Source organism: Rana temporaria, chromosome 3 (assembly GCF_905171775.1).
Source record: "Rana temporaria chromosome 3, aRanTem1.1, whole genome shotgun sequence".
Taxonomy (NCBI): Eukaryota; Metazoa; Chordata; class Amphibia; order Anura; family Ranidae; genus Rana; species Rana temporaria.
In genome coordinates, this window is record NC_053491.1 from 13,142,028 (window position 1) to 13,160,516 (window position 18,489).

The 18,489-nt window shown below is 47.1% G+C and overlaps 1 protein-coding gene across 3 annotated transcripts in view; it reads left to right on the forward strand.

Annotated features, from left to right (window-relative positions):
- The window catches only part of MEGF11 (multiple EGF like domains 11), a 766,818-nt gene that overhangs the window by 415,196 nt on the left and 333,133 nt on the right, over positions 1-18,489 (forward strand). The window lies entirely within an intron of this gene.

Genomic DNA, 18,489 nt, shown 5'->3' on the forward strand with positions numbered 1-18,489 from the left:
GTGCAGCCCATGCAAGGTATGGACGTCAGAACAGGCCTATCTTTTTGCGTCGTTTGCATAAGGCCTCGTACAGACGAGCAAACATGTACGATGAAAACGGTCCGCCGGACCGTTTTCAGCGTACATGTCCGCCCGGAGATTTCTGTATGATGGCTGTACACACCATCATACAGAAATCCACGCGTACACGATACGATACGAGGCCGCACCGTCGCCGCGTAGATGACGCGGCGACGTGCGCGGCCCTGGCAGTTTAATGCTTCCACGCATGCGTCAAAGTCATTCGACGCATGCGAGGGATGGCGGGCGCTCGGACATGTACGGTAGGTCTGTACAGACGACCGAACATGTCCGACGGACAGGATTACAGCGGGCATGTTTCTAAACAAGCAAGTTTAGAAACATTTGCCCGCTCGAAAAAGGCCCGGCGGGCAAATGTACGCTGGAATCCTGTCCGCTCGGCTGTACAGACGACCGAACATGTCTGCTGAAACTGGTCCGCGGACCAGTTTCAGCAAACATGTTCGGTCGTGTGTACGGGGACTTAGTCGTACGCGAATCGGGCTGGACGTAATTTACGTTCACGTCGGAACGGCGCACACTGGGATATGTCCACAGACGGCGCATGCGCCGTTCGTAAAAAACGTCAATCACGTCGGGTCACGAGTAATTTACATAAAACACGCCCCCCTCATCCTCATTTGAATTAGGCGTGCTTACGCTACGCCGCCGTTACTTAGGAGGCAAGTGCTTTGTGAATATAGCACTTGCCTCTCTGACTTACGGCGGCGTAGCGTATATGCGATACGCTACGCCGCCTCAAAAGTGAGCCGCCCTACCTGAATCCAGCTATTAATGCGCAAAGGTTGTCCCTGATTGGATTTCTGCCATTTGCGTTTTATTTTAATCACCCCCCCCCCCCTCCACTTCCTGTACACCCCCTATGGACCAGAGTAATTTTTACATACCTGCTATGGACCTGTTTAACCACTTCAGTCACTGCGTCGCTTTAACCACCTAAGACCGGGACCTTTAGGCAGCTAAAAGACCCGGCCAAAAAAAAAATTGCAAACAGCAATAAACAAAAAAAGAGCGACAATTTGGAAAAAAAAAAAAATATTTTGTACTTTTTGCTACAGTATAAGAAATATCCCAAAATAATAATATTTTTTTCCTCAAGCCGATATGTATTCTTCTACATATTTTTGGTAAAAAAAAAAAAAAAATTGCAAAAATCAATTAACAAAAAAAGAGCGACAATTTGAAAAAAAAAAAAAAAAAACAATATTTTGTACTTTTTGCTACAGTATAAGAAATATCCCAAAATAATAATATTTTTTTCCTCAAGCCGATATGTATTCTTCTACATATTTTTGGTAAAAAAAAATTAAAAATTGCAAAAAGCAATTAACAAAAAAAGAGCGACAATTTAAAAAAATAAAAATAAACACAATATTTTGTACTTTTTGCTATAAGAAATATCCCAAAATAATAATAATTTTTTCCTCAGGCCGTGTATTTTTCTACATATTTTTGGTAAAAAAAAAATCGCAATAAGCAATAAACAAAAAAAGAGCGTCAATTTTGAAAAAAAAAAACACACAATATTTTGTACTTTTTGCTATAAGAAATATCCCAATTTTAAAAAAAAAATATAGGAATTTTTTCCCTCAGGCCGATATGTATTCTTCTACATATTTTTGGTAAAAAAAAAACACAAAAGGTAATAAACAAAAAAAGAGCGACAATGTTGAAAAAAAAACTAAAAACACAATATTTTGTACTTTTTGCTATAATAAATATCCCAATTTTAAAAATAAATAATATTTTTTTTCTTTAGGCCGAAACGTATTTTTCTAAAAAAATCGCAATAAGCGTTTATTGATTGGATTGCACAAAAGTTATATCGTCTACAAACTATGGCAAAGATTTATGGCATTTATATGGCGTTTTTTTTATTAGTTTTTTTTTACTAGTAATGTCGTGATCTGTGTTTTTTTTGCGGTATTGCGACGTTGCGGCGGACAGGTCGGACACGTTTGACACATTTTTGGAACCATTGACATTTACAAAGCGATCGGTGCTATAAATATGCACTAATTTCTGTGTAAATGTCACTGGCAGGGAAGGGGTTAACACTAGGGGGGCGATCAAGGGGTTAACTGTGTTCCCTATTGTGTGTTCTAACTGTGGGGGGGAGGGGACTAACTAGGAGAGATGACAGATCGTGGTCTTTACTTTGTAGAAACACGCAATTCCGTCTTCTCTCCTCTGACAGCTGCCGCTCGTGCACGCTCTCGCGCCCTCCGGCCACGCGCATCGGGTTCCCCGCTCTCGCGCCCTCTGGTGGCTCTCCTGGTCGAAGCCGTATATGTACGGGATTTCGCCCAAGATAGACATTTTGCTGCAGTATATCTGTTTGAGGCGGTTGGGAACCGGTTAATCAACAATATCTTTCTAATTACTTAAAGCGGATGTGCGCTCAAAAAAAAATATTAAAAGCCAGCAGCTACAAATACTGCAGCTGCTGACTTTTAATATTGGAACACTTACCTGTCCTGGAGTCCAGCACTGTCCGCAGCAGAGGACGAGCGATCGCTCGTCACCCTGCTGCTCCCCCCTCCATCCACGGTGAGGGAACCAGGAAGTGAAGCGCTCCGGCTTCACTGCCCGGTTCCCTACGGCGCATGCGCGAGTCGCGCTGCGCCCGCTGATTGGCTCACACGCTGTGTGCTGGGAGCCGAGTGTTCCCAGCACACAACGGGGGACGGACGGGATGTCAGGAAAAAACCCGTCTTTTGCCCGTGTCGTGTAGCCGGAAGTGGGTGCAAATACCTGTCTGTAGACAGGTATCTGCACCCCCCTCCCCCCTGAAAGGTGTCAAATGTGACACCGGAGGGGGGGAGGGTGCCGATCAGCGCGACTTCACTTTAGGGTGGAGATCCGCTTTAAGATAACAAAGTAGTAGTAATACCTACACCGATCAGCCATAGGATTAAAACAACCCCCCACAGGGTGGCATGGACACCACTGGACCTCTGAAGGTGTGCTGTGGTATCGGGTACCAAGCTATCAGTAGAAGATCCTTTAAGTCCTATAAGTTGGGAGGTGGGGCCTCCATGGATTGGACTTGTCTTTCCAGCACATCCCACAGATGCCCGATTGGATTTTTATTTTGGAGAATTTGGAGGCCAAGCCAACATCTCAAACTCAATGTTGTGTTCCTCAAACTATTCTTGAATTCATCAGACCAGGCCACCTTCTTTCATTGCTCTGTGGTCCATTTCTGATGCTCATGTGCCCATTGAAGGCGATTTTGAACCTGGACATGGGTCAGCATGGACATCCTGGCCGGTCTGCGGCTACGCAGCCCCATACACAACAAACTGCGATGCTCTAGCACTTTTCAATCAGAACCAACATTCACTTTTTCAGCAATTTGAGCGATAGTAGCTCTTCTATTGGATTGGACTACACAGGCCAGCCTACCCTCCCCATGTGCATCAATAAACCTTGGCCAACCAGGATCCTGTCGCCAGTTTTCTTTCTTTGGACCACTTTTGGTCAGTCCTGACCACTGCAGACTGGGAACATCCCACAAGAACTGGAGTTTTGAAATTGCTTTGACCCAGGAGGTATATTGTCGCTCTATTCTTGTGGAGGGAAGTCTATTAATGCCAGGGTGAAATGCCAGGGTGAAATCCATGAGTAGTAGAAACCCAATATGTAGTGAATCCAAAAATGTAATGGATAAAAACCAAGTGCTCATAACATCCTCTTGACGTCAAAAGTGAAAACAACTCGTGAAGAAAGTTTACAAGTAGATAATCCACCACCAATTTAGATGAAGGCTTACCAGAATGTTTGAACGCGTTTCGTCTAACTAGACATCATCATCTAGACATTGACCCCAGATGATATCTAGTTAGACTTTAATAAATACTCAATATTTTTTACGGAATCACGCTATGTGGCATTTTGTTCTCCTCTTCATGTGAATACATGGGAAAATATGTCCATCTTGCTCCATGAATACCTACCTTGGAGGTTACTACCCTTGAAAGCCATTTGAAGACTTGTGGAATTATCTGATTCCTCTATCAAAGGTTGCCAGCTTTGAAGCCTTCATCTTTGGTGTACACCACCACAAGCCTGTTTGACTCACTGGGCATACACCATTTTGGGTTCAAACATTCTGGTAAGCCTTCATCTAAATTGGTGGTGGATTGTCTACTTTATTCACAAGTTGTTTTTTACTTTTGACTTTAAGAGGATGTTATGAACATTTGGGGCCAGATCCACAGAGATTTAGATGGGCGCAGCGTATCAGAGATACGCTACCCCGCCGTACCTTACCTGGCGGATCTTCGAATCCTCAAAGAATTCACGCTTTAAGTTACGGCGGCGTAGTGTATTTCTGGCGGCGGATTTCAAATTGGGCGGGTAGGGGGCGTGTTTCATTTAAATGAAGCGCGTCCCCGCGCCGAATGAACTGCGCATGCGCCGTCCCGAAATTTCCCGCCGTGCATTGCGCTAAATGACGTCGCTAGGACGTAATTTTTTTAACTTATACGTGATTTACGTCCATCCCGATTCACGGACGACTTACGCAAAAAAAAAAAAAAATTCTAATTTTGACGCGGGAACGACGGCCATACTTAACATGGCAAATCTAACTATACACCGCAAAATAGCAGCTTTAATTAACTATACGCCGGAAAAAGCTGACTAGAGATGACGTAAGAGAATGAGACGGCCGCGCGTACGTTCGTGGATCGTCAGAAATAGCTAATTTGCATACCCGACGCGGAAAACGACGAGAACTCCACCCAGCGGATGCCGAAGTATTTCATCTACGATCCGAAGGCGTACGAAGCCGTACGCCTGTTGGATCGAACCCAGATGCCGTTGTATCTTGGTTTGAGGATTCAAACTAAAGATACGACACGGGTAATTTGAAAGTACGCCGGCGTATCAGTAGATACGCCGGCGTACTCGCTCTGAGGATCTGGCCCTTGGTTTTTATCCATTGGATTTTTGGATTCACTACACATTGGCCCGGATTCACAAAGCACTTACGCCGACGTATCTCGAGATACGCCGCGTAAGTGTAACTATGCGCCGTCGTATCTGTGCGCCGTGCCCACAAAACTAGATACGCCTGAAAATAGGCTTCCTACTACTGATGTAACTTTCCTACGCTGGCGTATCGTAGGCGCATATTTACGCTGGGCGCATTCGCCGCTCCCATTGATTTTCTATGCACATATGCAAATGAGGGAGATACGCCGATTCACGAACGTACTTGCGCCCAGCGCATAATATACGCGGTTTGCGTAAGTCGTACGTCCGGCGTAAAGTTATTTCCCATATATGAGGCGCAACCCATGCAAAGGTATGGACCAGGGAACACAAGCTGTCGTATTTTACGTTGTTTACGTAGTACATGAATATGGCTGGGCGTAGGTTACGTTCACGTCGTAGGCAGTGATTCGACGTATCTTAGGCAGTTGTTTCGACGTGATTCTGAGCATGCGCACTGGGATGCGGCCACGGGACGGTGCATGCGCCGTTCGTTTTAAGTACTTCTATGGCGCTTGGCCCATCATTTGCATGGGGTCACGCCTCATTAGCATGGCTCACGCCCACTTCCACCTACGCCGAGGAAACCCAGCGTAGATTTGAGAGCGAATGGGAGCAAGTGCTTTGTGAATACTGTGCTTGCCTCTCTGCTCTGCGTCGTTGAGCGTATATTCGATACGCTACGCTGGCATAAATATGCGCCAATGTATGTGAATCCGGGCCATTGTCTTTATTTTGTGACATGTTTCTAGCGCTGCACTTTTAATTTTATTTTTATGTTATTTTTGCAACTGTACATTTATTGTGCTGGCTGCTGCTCATTGTTTAAAAGGGACAGTGCGGTATTATACCTTCCCTTTCTATTGGTGCCAGGGAGGTCTATGTTTGCTGGGGGAGGAGGGGTCAATTGTTGCTGGGTGGGATCTACAGTTGAGGGGACGGTCTATTGTTGCTGGCTGATGGAGGGTCTGTTGATGCTGGCTGCTCTGAGATCTGTTGTTGCTCTGGTGGAACTGTTGTTACTGGGGGAGGGGGGGGGTATTTTGTTTCAGGGGGTATACTGTTGCTGGGGGTCTATTGTTGTTGGCTGCAGGTGATCTATTTTATTGCCTTTCTTGTTATCATTAGCAAATTTCATACAAATTACTTAGCACCACAAAATTAAACGTAGTCCTGTATTTTCTAAAAAGGGGCAGTACTCGGAGGTGGGTAGGGGTGGAACCAAGGGACGGTGCTTGGAGGTGGGTAGGGGGTGGAGACAAGGGGTGTCTCGGAAGGAGTACTTGCACCTATTCTCTGATAAAAAGTATCACATATACTTTGTCCCCTGGGGGACAGAACACTGTAATAATAATAAAAAAGAAATGAGGCTTCTTCTTAGAATTACCCTTTACTTGACTGATAGCTGGATTCACGTAGACCTGCCTAACGTTAGGCAGGCGTAGCGTATCTCATATACGCTACGCCGCCGTAAGTTAGAGAGGCAAGTGCTGTATTCACAAAGCACTTGGGGCCAGATTCACGTAGGTGAGCGGCGGCGTAACGTATCGTAGATACGTTACACCGCCGCAAGTTTTCATCGCAAGTGCCTGATTTACAGAGCACTTGCGATGAAAACTACGCGCAAGGCGGGCCAATTCAAATGGGCGTGTGCAATTTAAATTAGGCGCGCTCCCACGCCGGACCTACTGCGCATGCTCAGTTGCGCAATTCCCATCGTGCTTTGCGCGCCGTGACGTCATTTTTTCGAATGGCGACGCGCGTAGCGTAATTCCGTATTCCCGGACGGCTTACGCAAACGACGTTCATTTTTAAATTTTGACGCGGGAACGACGGCCATACTTTAGACAGCAATACGTTTGCTGACTAAAGTTAGGGCACCCAAAACGACGACTAACTTTGCGACGGGAAACTAGACTAGCGGCGACGTAGCGAACGCGAAAATCCGTTGTGGATCGCCGTAACTCCTAATTTGCATACCCGACGCTGGTTTACGACGCGAACTCCCCCCAGCGGCGGCCGCGGTACTGCATCCTAAGATCCGACAGTGTAAAACAATTACACCTGTCGGATCTTCTGGCTATCTATGCGTAACTGATTCTATGAATCAGCCGCATAGATAGAAACAGAGATACGACGGCGTATCAGGAGAAACGCCGTCGTATCCCCTTTTGTGAATCTGGCCCTTGCATCCTAAGTTATGGCGGCGTAGCGTAAATGTGCCGGCGTAAGCGCGCCTAATTCAAATTGTGAAGAGGTGGGCGTGTTTTATGCTAATGAATCGTGACCCGACGTGATTGACGTTTCGAACTAACGGCGCATGCGCCGTCCGTGGACGTATCCCAGTGCGCACACTCCAAATTACGCCGCAAAGACTAATTGGTTTCGACGTTAACGTAAATTCCGCCCAGCCCCATTCACGGACGACTTACGCAAACGATGTAAAAATTAAAAAATTTGACACGGGTCCGACGTCCATACTTAACATTGGCTGCGCCATCTTTTTGGTGGAATATCTTTACGCCTGAAAACGCCTTACGTAAACGGCGTAACGGGCAAGCGTACGCTCCTCGTGAATAGGCGTATCTCGCTGATTTATGCATTCTAGGCTTAAATCAGCGTACACGCCCCTAGCGGCCGGCGTAAATAGACAGCTAAGATACGACGGCGCAGGCGGTCGTATCTTAGCTAGATTTAAGTGTATCTCAATTTGAGAATACACTTAAATATACGACGGCGCAGATTCGGAGTTACGACGGCGTATCTACTGATATGCCGGCGTAACTCTACTTGAATCTGGCTATGAGTGTTTAAGGTGAAGAACAATTTCAACGTGCTATGCGAAAAAAATCACTTTTTGCTAAATCACTCGCCAGTTTTATTATTGTACATTGTGCTATTATAGGGTTTCTTTCACGCTCTTGTATCACCTATACACGTTTCCCTAATTGCGCTCATTTGTGATGATTGACTGCTCGTAGATCAGTACCATGTTGGGTTAGGGTTGTAGATGTGATTTATTATCACTTTATACTGTCCACTTAGCGTGTGTAATTTTTATGAGAGCAGTTCTTTTTATTTGTGTAGTGTCAGGTTTTTATGACAGTCTTGTATGGCACAGCGAGAATAATTTATTCCGCGCATTCTTCCTTTTCAGAAAGAGAGTCTTGTTTCAGTCCACTTTACAGCTAATTCAAGATATTATAAGTCCTGTGATCATTGAGACGGTATAAATTACGGCGAGGTTCCTTCTGAAACTGCTTAAAACTTATTTAAAGAGACTGAAAGAAAGAAAAGCGGAGGTGTCATCGATGATAATCGGTCAGATATTAGCGTCAACTCTACAACACGAACCAAACAAAACCCAGCAGCTAACACCTTAATTATCACTGTGGGCGACGTTTTCGCTTTATCCATTGTATTCCAGGTTGTGTTGTTTTTACGTGATCCTTACATGGACATGACTTTCTAGAAGCATTTGTCAAGGGAACCTGGCAGGTAAGACATGGGGGGCCAGATCCACGAAGCAGTTACGCTGGCGTATCTATTGATACGCCGCGTAACTTCTAGGTTGCTCCGGCGTATCTTTGTTTTGTATCCACAAAACGAGATACGCCTGAAGCTGGGCTAGATCCGACTGGCGTACGTCTTAGTACGCTGTCGGATCTAAGGTGCATATTTACGCTGGCCGCTAGGTGGCGATTCCGTCGATTTCCGCGTCGAGTATGCAAATTAGCTAGATATGCCAATCCACAAACTTACGTCCGGCCGGCGAATTTTTTTATGTAGTTTCCGTAAGGCTTTTTCCGGCGTAAAGTTACCCCTGCTATATGAGGCGTAGCCAATGTTAAGTATGGACGTCGGGCCAGCGTCGAATTTTCCGTCCTTTACGTCGTTTGCGTAAAACGTTTGCGAATAGGGCTTTGCGTAGAATTACGTTCACGTCGAAAGCATTGGCTTGTTGCGGGTTAATTTGGAGCATGCGCACTGGGATACCCCCACGGACGGCGCATGCGCAGTTTAAAAAAAACATCAATTACGTGGGGTCAAGACGTATTAACATAAAACACGCCCACAACTTAGTGATTTGAATTGCGCGCCCTTACGCCGACAAATTTACACTACGCCGCCGTAACTTACGGCGCAAATTCTTTGTGGATACGGGAAATACGCTGTAAGTTACGGCGGCGTAGTGTATCTGAGATACACTACGCCGGACTTACAAATGCGCCGCGCTACGTGGATCTGGGCCGGGGTTTCTGCCATGGCTGCTATCCCATCTTTTTGAAGGTGCATCCTTCAGGGCCTTTATGGTCATTCTTCAAGTCATTAACTAAAACCCATAAATTAGCATAGACCAAAATAGGCCAGTAGGTCTCACTGGTAGAGAAGACCCTAAAAGGGTAGAAGGTTACATTTGTAGAAGATCTGCAGAGTCTAGTAGGTGACAAATGTAGAATAGATCCTAAGAAACTGGTAGGGTACATTTTTAGAATAGACACAAAGGGGCAGATCCACAGAGAGAGTACGCCGGCGTATCTACTGATACGCCGGCGTACTTTCAAATTTCCCGCGTCGTATCTTTAGTTTGAATCCTCAAACCAAGATACGACGGCATCTGGGTAAGATCCGACAGGCGTACGTCTTCGTACGCCTTCGGATCTCAGGCCTAGTACACACGAGAGGATTTATCCGCGGAAACGGTCCGGGGGACCGTTTCCGCGGATAAATCCTCTGGCGGATTTTGATCTCAAGGTTGTACTAACCATGAGATCAAAATCCCCGCGGAATTCCGTCCGCGGTGACGTGTCGCGCCGTCGCCGCGATGATGACGCGGCGATGTGCGCGACGCTGTGATATAAGGACTTCCGCGCATGCGTCGAATCATTACGACGCATGCGGGGGATGGATTCGGACGGATTAATCCGGTGAGTCTGTACAGACCAGCGGATCAATCCGTTGGACTGGATTCCAGCGGATCGATTTCTTAGCATGTCAAGAAATTTTGATCCGCTGGAAATCCTTTCCCGGGGACAAAAATCCGCGGAAACAGATCCGCTGGATCGTATACACCAGGGGATCTATCCGCTGGAACCGGTCCGCAGATCAATTCCAGCAGATCGATCCTCTCGTGTGTACGGGGCCTCAGATGCAATACTTCGGCGTCTGCTGGGTGGAGTTTGCGTCGTTTTCCGCGTCGGGTATGCAAATTAGCTATTTCCGACGATCCACGAACGTACGAGCGGCCGTCGCATTCTCTTACGTCGTCTCTAGTCGGTTTTTTCCGGCGTATAGTTAAAGCTGGTGTTTTGCGGCGTATAGTTAGACTTGCCATGTTAAGTATGGCCGTCGTTCCCACGTTTAATTTGAATTTTTTTTTTCCGTAAATCGTCCGTGAATCGGAATGTACGTAAGTCGCGTCTATGTTAAAAAAAATTACGTCCCATGCGCAGTTCATTCGGCGCGGGGACGCTCTTCATTTAAATGAAACAAGCCCCCTAATCACCGATTTGAATTCCGCCGCCAGAGATAGACTACGCCGCCGTAACTTACAGCGCAAAATCTTCCTGGATTCGAACTAAAGCCAGGTAAGGTACGGCGGCATAGTGTATCTCTGTGGATCTGCCCCAAAGAGGCTAGTAGGGTACATTTGTAGAATAGACCCTATGGCCCGGATTCACAAAGCACTTGCGCCGACGTATCTCGAGATACGCCGCGTAAGTGCAAATATGCGCCGTCGTATATGTGCGCCCACAAAACTAAGATACGCCTGAAATTAGGCTTCATCCGACCGACGTAACTTGCCTACGCTGGCGTAGAGTGGGCGCATATGTACACTGGACGTATTTGGCGCTCCTATTGAATTTCTATTCACATATGCAAATGAGGGAGATACGCCGATTCACGAACGTGCGCCCGTCCGACGCAGTGCGCGTAAAGTCATACGTCCGGCATAAAGTTATGCCCCATAACGGAGGTGTAACGTAGGACGTGAATATGACTAGGCGTAGGTTACATTCACGCCGTAGGCAGTGATCCGACGTATTTTAGGCAGTTGTTCCGACGTGATTGTGAGCATGCGCACTGAGATGCGCCCACGGGACAGCGCATGCGCATTTGGCCATACGTATCTGTCTGGCGCTCGGCCCATCATTTGCATGTGGTCACGCCTCATTAGCATGGCTCACGCCCACTTTCACTTACGCCGACTTACGCCTTGGAAACCCAGCGCAGATTTGGAAGCACTGGCTTTGTGAATTCAGTGCTTGCCTCTCTGCGCTGCGTCGGCGTAGCGTAAAGGAGATACGCTACGGCGGCATTAAATATGCACCAGTGTCTGTGAATCCGGGCCTAAAAGTCTAGAAAGTTACATTTGTAGAATGCACCCAAAAAGGCTAGCAGGTTACATTTGAAGAATAGACCCTAAGAGGCTATTAGTTTTACTTACTAGCCTAAAAGGCTAGTAAGTTAAATTTTGTAGAATAAATCCCAAGAGGCTAGTAGGTTACATTTTAAGAAGAGAGCCTAAGAGGCAACTTGGTTACATTTGTAGAATGGACCCAAAAAGGCTAGTTGGTTTTATTTGTAGAAAAGACCTTAAGAGACTAGCAGGTCTTATTTGTAGAATGGACCCTAGGAGACAACTCGGTTACATTTGTAGAATAGAGCCAAAGAGGCTAGTAGGGTACATTTGGTGAAAATAACCTAAAAGACGAGTAAGTTACATTTGTTGAAGACCCGTATATGCTAGTAGTTACTTCTTTACATACTTACCCGCCTCTATTCTACAAATGTAACACTAAGAGGTTAGTAGGTTACATTTGTAGAGTAGAACCTAAGAGGCTAGTGGGTTATTTTTGTAGATAGACCAGAAGAGGCTGGAAGGTTTCATTTGTAAAATCAACACTAAGCGGCTAATAGATTACGTTTGCAGAGTAGACACTGAGGCCGCGTACACACGGTCGGTCCAAACCGATGAAAAGGGCCTGAAGTCCAGTTTCATCGGTCCAAACCGACCATGTGTACGGCCCATCGGTCTGTTGTCCTTCGGACAAAAATTATAGAACTTGCTTTAAAATCGTACCGATGGACGGCTGACCATCGGTCAAAACCGATGGTTAGTACACAAAAGCATCGGTTCAAAACCCGCGCATGCTCAGAATCAAGTCGACGCATGCTTGGAAGCATTGAACTTCGTTTTTTTCAGCACGTCGTGTGTTTTACGTCACCGCGTTTTGACCCAAATCGAATTGAACTGATGGTGTGTAGGCACATCAGACCATCGGTCTGCTTCAGAGGTGAACCGATGAAAGCGGTCCGTCAGATCATTCTCATCGGATGGATCAACCGTGTGTACGCGGTCTAAGAGGCTAGTGGGTTATTTTTGTAGATAGATCCTAAGATGATAGTAGGTTACATTTTTAGAATAGACCTTAAGAGGCAAGTTGGTTACATTTCTAGAATAGAGCCTAACTTGGTTACATGTGTAGAATGGACCCAAAAAGGCTAGTAGGTTACATTTGTAGAATAGAGCAAAAAACACAGAGAAGACACCGTATGCTCATCCAATTTTAGTCAAAAATCAAATAGGGGTATGGAATTAAGTGATGAAGCTAGATCCCTTCCCAATATAAAGATCAGATCACACCGTCAACCGGGGGGTGTCACAGACAATAAGGCCCTGTACACACGAGAGGATATGCGATGGAAACGGTCCGCCGGACCGTTTCCATCGGACATTTCTCCTCCGGATTTTGATCTGATGGCTGTTCACACCATCAGATCAAAATCCCTGCGGAAAACATCCGCGGTGACGTGGCCGCGCCGTCGCCGCGACGATGACGCGGCGACGTGCGCGACCCTGGAAGGTAAGTACTTCCACTCATGCGTCGAATCATTTCGACGCATGCGAGGGATGGGGATCAGACTTTCTTATCCGGTGAGTCTGTACAGACGACCGGATAAGTCCGAAGGACAGGATTCCAGCGGATAGATTTCTTAGCATGCTAAGAAATTTTTATCCGCTGGAAAACCGTCGGCTGGACAAATGTCCGCTTGAAAATGTCCGCTCGGGCCTACACACGACCGGATCTGTCCGCTGGAACTGATCCGCGGATAAATCCCAGCGGACAGATCCGGTCGTGTGTACAGGGCCTTAGACCCCGGGGTTGTGTTCCTCTGAATGATCAGGCATATAAAAAAAAAACGGAAAAGAAGGTTTCCAAAAGATATTCTTCAAAGAGGAACTGCCGGGTGGAACAAAATTTCTTTATTGAATATCCACATATTACTTTACAATTACCACGAGGGTGAGGGCACGCCTGTTCCACTCAACGAACGACCTCCACCTATCCAAGAGCTCCTCTCGTCACCTTCCCGGGCTGTGCCGGGAAGACGCGGCAGACTACACCGCATAGCTCACACGGAACGTTGACTGTTTGAAATATTGCTACATTGAAACAGACCCAATGAGCATAGTCTATGCCCCCTTTTCAGTGAAGATCACGATCTCCCTATACTGAACGGCCTGGATTCACCTTCTATTTTCAAGGATCATTGGCCCAGCATATATAGACTTGAAAAAGGAAAAAATGACATAAAACAAGACGTCAAACGCTTGTTTCTACCACCACTCTTAATGAAGGGGTTGTTTACTCAGATTTAATCCATTTGTTTCCTTAAAATAGTCATCTTTGTATCCACTTGTCCTGGGTAATGGATCTTCCTAATCAGGGCCGATCCTAGGGTCATAGGCGCCTGGGTGCAGAAATATTTCTGGCAATATTTCTGTCATTTTACTAACTCCTCCCCTTTACATCTCATTATACATCACATCTCTAGATGGACTAGGCGCAGGAATGGGCAGGTATGTGTATCCTATGCAATCTATCATGCCATAAAACATCTAGAGCAGGGGCAGCCCAGAGCACGTGTAAAGGGATGCTGGGGATGCCATCCCCCAGCACACAAAACACTGTGACTCACCTCGATTCTCTCTTTGTGCAGCCTGAGACGGACACAAACAAGGAGAGAAGGAGGGAGGGGAGAACTCTGGCACTTTGGCGCCCCCACCTCTGCAGGCGCCTGGGTGCAATGCACCCTGTGCACCCTGCCTAGGATCGGCCCTGTTCCTAATCAGTAATCATCTGTTTCATTCATGTCGATCTTGCTAGCAATGAACCATACTATGTTCTTTTCTTTCCGTGTGGGAAGTTTATAAACAAACGCATATGCACTTAACTGGATCAAAAGCACAAACTCTTGATACAGATATTGGCCCGGATTCAGATACAATTGCCTATCTATCGGTGGGCGTAACGTATCTCAGATACGTTACGCCGCCGTAACTTAGGGCGCAAGTTCCGTATTCAGAAAGAACTTGCGCCCTAAGTTAAGGCGGCATAGCGTATGTGGTCCGGTGTAAGCCCGCGGAATTCAAATTCTCCATGCAGTGGGTGTGTTGTATGCTAATGAAGGCTGACCCCGCGTAAATTACGTTTTTGGCTAACGGCGTGAACGTATCCCAGTGCGCATAATCCAAATTAACCCGCAAAAAGCCAATGCTTTCGACGTGAACGTGAATTTCGCCCAGCCCTATTCGCGAACGACTTACGCAAACGACGTAATCAACGGAAAATTCGACGCTGGCCCGACGTCCATACTTAACATAGGATACGCCTCATATAGCAGGGGTAACTTTACGCCAGAAAAAGCCTAATGTAAACAACGTAAAAAAATTCCCCCGGGCGGACGTACGTTTCTGAACCGGCGTATCTACCTAATTTGCATATTCCTCACGTAAATCTAGGGAAGCGTCACCTAGCGGCCAGCGTAAATATGAAGCCTAAGATACGACGGTGTAAGAGACTTACGCCAGTCGGATCTTAGGGAAATCTATGCGTAACTGATTCTACGAATCAGGCGCATAGATACGACCCTGCACACTCAGGCCCCGTACTCACGACCAAACATGTCTGCTGAAACTGGTCCGCGGACCAGTTTCAGCAGACATGTTTGGCCGTGTGTAGGCCCGAGCGGACCATTTTCGGGCGGATCGGACAGGTTTCCAGCGGACAACTGTTTCCTGGACTTGCTTTAAAACAGTCCGCTGGAAACCTGTCCGCCCGGACATGTACGGTCGTCTGTACAGACCTACCGTACATGTCCTGCCGCCCGCCATCCCTCGCATGCGTCGAATGACTTTGACGCATGCGTGGAAGCATTTTAAAGGCAGGCCGCCCATGTCGCCGCGTCATTGTCGCGGCGACACCGCGTCATCGACGCGGCGACACCGCGGACACGCCCCGCGTATTGTTTACACGCGGACCTCTGTTCGATGGTGTGTACAGCCATCGAAAAGAAGTCCCCGGGCAGTCCCCGGGCAGACATGTCCAATGAAAACGGTCCGCGGACCGGTTTCATCGGACATGTCTGCTCGTGAGTACTCGGCCTCAGAGTTACGACGGCGTATCCGGAGATACGCTGTCGTAACTCCTATCTGAATCCGGGCCATCAATTTTTACTTTTTGATACACTTATGCCCCATACACACGATCGGGCTTTTGTCCGGCCAAACTAACATCGGCATTCCGACGGAATTCCATCGGAGTAAAAGAGAACATGTTCTCTATCTAAACTCCGATGGAATTCCTTGGAAAAAAGTCAGATGGGGCATACACACGGTCAGAATTTCCGATGGAAAAAGTCCGTCTGACTTTTTCCATCGGAAATTCCGATCATGTGTACGGGGCTTTCAAGTTCATTGAGACTGTTTTGAGAGGTATAATCCTGCCGGATGGACGTGAGTTGTGTATGACTGATTGTGGTGGCCACCTGTGTCCTATTAAAGTGGAGGTTCACCCGGAAATATGAATTTTTAACCTTAGATTGAGGCTCATTTTGTCTAGGGGAATCGGCTAGTATTTTTACAATTGAAGCAGTACTTACCTTTTTAGAGAGCGATCTTCTCCGCCGCTTCCGGGTATGGGCTGCGGGACTGGGCGTTCCTATTTTGATTGACAGTCTTCCGACAGGCTTCCGACGGTCGCATCTATCGCGTCACGATTTTCCGAAAGTAGCCGAACGTCGTTGCGCAGGCGCCGTAAAGATCCGCACCGACGTTCGGCTTCTTTCGGCTACTCGTGACGCGATGCATGCGACCGTCGGAAGCCTGTCAGAAGACTGCCAATCAAAATAGGAACGCCCACTCCCGAAGACCATACCCGGAAGCGGCGGAGAAGATCGCTCTAAAACGGTAAGTACAGCTTCGATTTTAAAAAAACTAGCCGATTCCCCTAGACAAAATGAGCATAAATCTAAGGGTAAAAGTTATTTTTAGGGTGAACTCCCGCTTTAAGACTGCTGTCTTAATTTTAATTTAATGTGGTGGAGGAGGGTGTATTTTTCTAAAAAAACTTTTCTAAATAATTGTAAAGTAATATGTGTATATTCAATAAAGAAATTTAGTTCCACCTGGCAGTTCCTCTTTGAAGAACATCTTTTGGAACCCTTCTTTTTTCTATACATTTGTAGAATAGAGTCTAATGCCCCGTACACACGATGGGCCAAATTCACATAGAGATACGCCGTCGTATCTCTGAGTTTCGTCGGTCGTATCTATGCGCCTGATTCATAGAATCAGGTTACGCATAGATATGCCTAAGATCCGACAGGTGTAACTGTGTTACACCGTCAGATCTTAGGCTGCAATTCCAGGCCGGCCGCTAGGTGGCGCTTCCCTATCTTTTACGCGAATATTATGCTAATGAGCAGTTACGCCGATTCCGAAACGAACGACCGCCCGGCGATTTTTTTTTTACGTTGTTTGCGTTCGGCTTTTTCCGGCGTATAGTTACCCCTGGGTCTATGAGGCGCAGCCAATGTTAAGTATGGCCGTCGTTCCCGCGTTGAATTTTGAAATTTTACGCTGTTTGCGTAAGTCGATTCACAAAGGCGCTGGACGCAAGTTACGCTCACGCCGAAACCAATGACGTCCTAGCGACGTCATTGGGAGCAATGCACGCCGGGAAAATTTGCGGACGGCGCATGCGCAGTTAAATTGGCGCGGTGACGCACCTGATTTAAATACTACACTCCCCCTAGCCGCGGAATTTGAATTCCGCCGGGGGATTTACGATACGCCGCCGCAAATTTTGAGGTAAGTGCTTTGTGAATTAACCACTTGCCTCAAAAACTTGCGGCGGCGGATCTTAAATCACATAGGTTACGCGGATCTAAAGATCCGCTAACCTATGTGAATCTGGCCCGATCTGTTTTCCCGTTGGCAAAAGTCAGATGAGAGCTTTTGGTCGGGAATCCCGAGCGTGTGTATGCTCCATCAGACTTTTTCCAAATGGAAAAACTGCTGGAAAAAGATAGAGAGCAGGTTCTCTTTTTTCCCCCGTCAGGAAAAAATCCGATCGGAATTTCCTATCGTGTGTACAAATTCCGACTCATGCTCGGGAACAAATCAACGCATGCTCAGAACTTCATTTTCTCAGCTCATCGTAGTCTTTTACGTCACCGCGTTCTTGGCAGTCAGAAGTTCGCCGAACTTTTGTGTGACTGTGTGTATGCAAGGCAGGCTTGAGCGGAATTTCGTAGGAAAAACCATCCGTTTATTTTATTTTTTTACGACGGGAAAACCGCTCGTGTGTATGGGGCATAAGATCTAACTTGATTCTGAGCAGTCCGTCTGACTTTTTCCATCGGAATTTCCGATCGTGTGTACGGGGCATTACTGTCCTTGTGAATCGGGAATGTAAGTTTGTCTATTCTCCTAAGAAATTTGCTCTTCAAAAATCCGACTCTCAGGCCCCATACTCACGACCAAACATGTCTGCTGAAACTGGTCCGCAGGCCAGTTTCAGCAGACATGTTTGGTCGTGTGTGGGCGCGAGCGGGCCGAATTCCAGCAAACATTTGCCCGCCGGGCCTTTTCCCAGCAGACAAATATTCCTGGACTTGTTTTAAAACAGTCCGCTGGAATTCTGCCCGCTCGGACATGTACGGTCGTCAGTACAGACCTACCGTACATGTCCAGGCGCCCGCCGTCCCTCGCATGCGTCGAATGACTTCGACGCATGCGTGGAAGCATTTTAAAGGCGGGCCGCCCACGTCGCCGCGTCATTGTCGCGGCGACACCGCGTCATCGACGCGGCGACACCGCGGACACGCCCCGCGTATTGTTTACGCGCGGACTTCTGTACGATGGTGTGTACAACCATCGTACAGAAGCCCTCTGGCAGACATGTATGGTGAAAACGGTCCGACGGACCGCTTTCACCATACATGTTTGGTCGTGAGTACCCGGCCTCAGGCCTCGTACACACGACAGAGTTTCTCGGCAGAATTCAGCGAGAAACTCGGTCAGAGCCGGATTCTGCCGAGAAACTCTGTCGTGTGTAC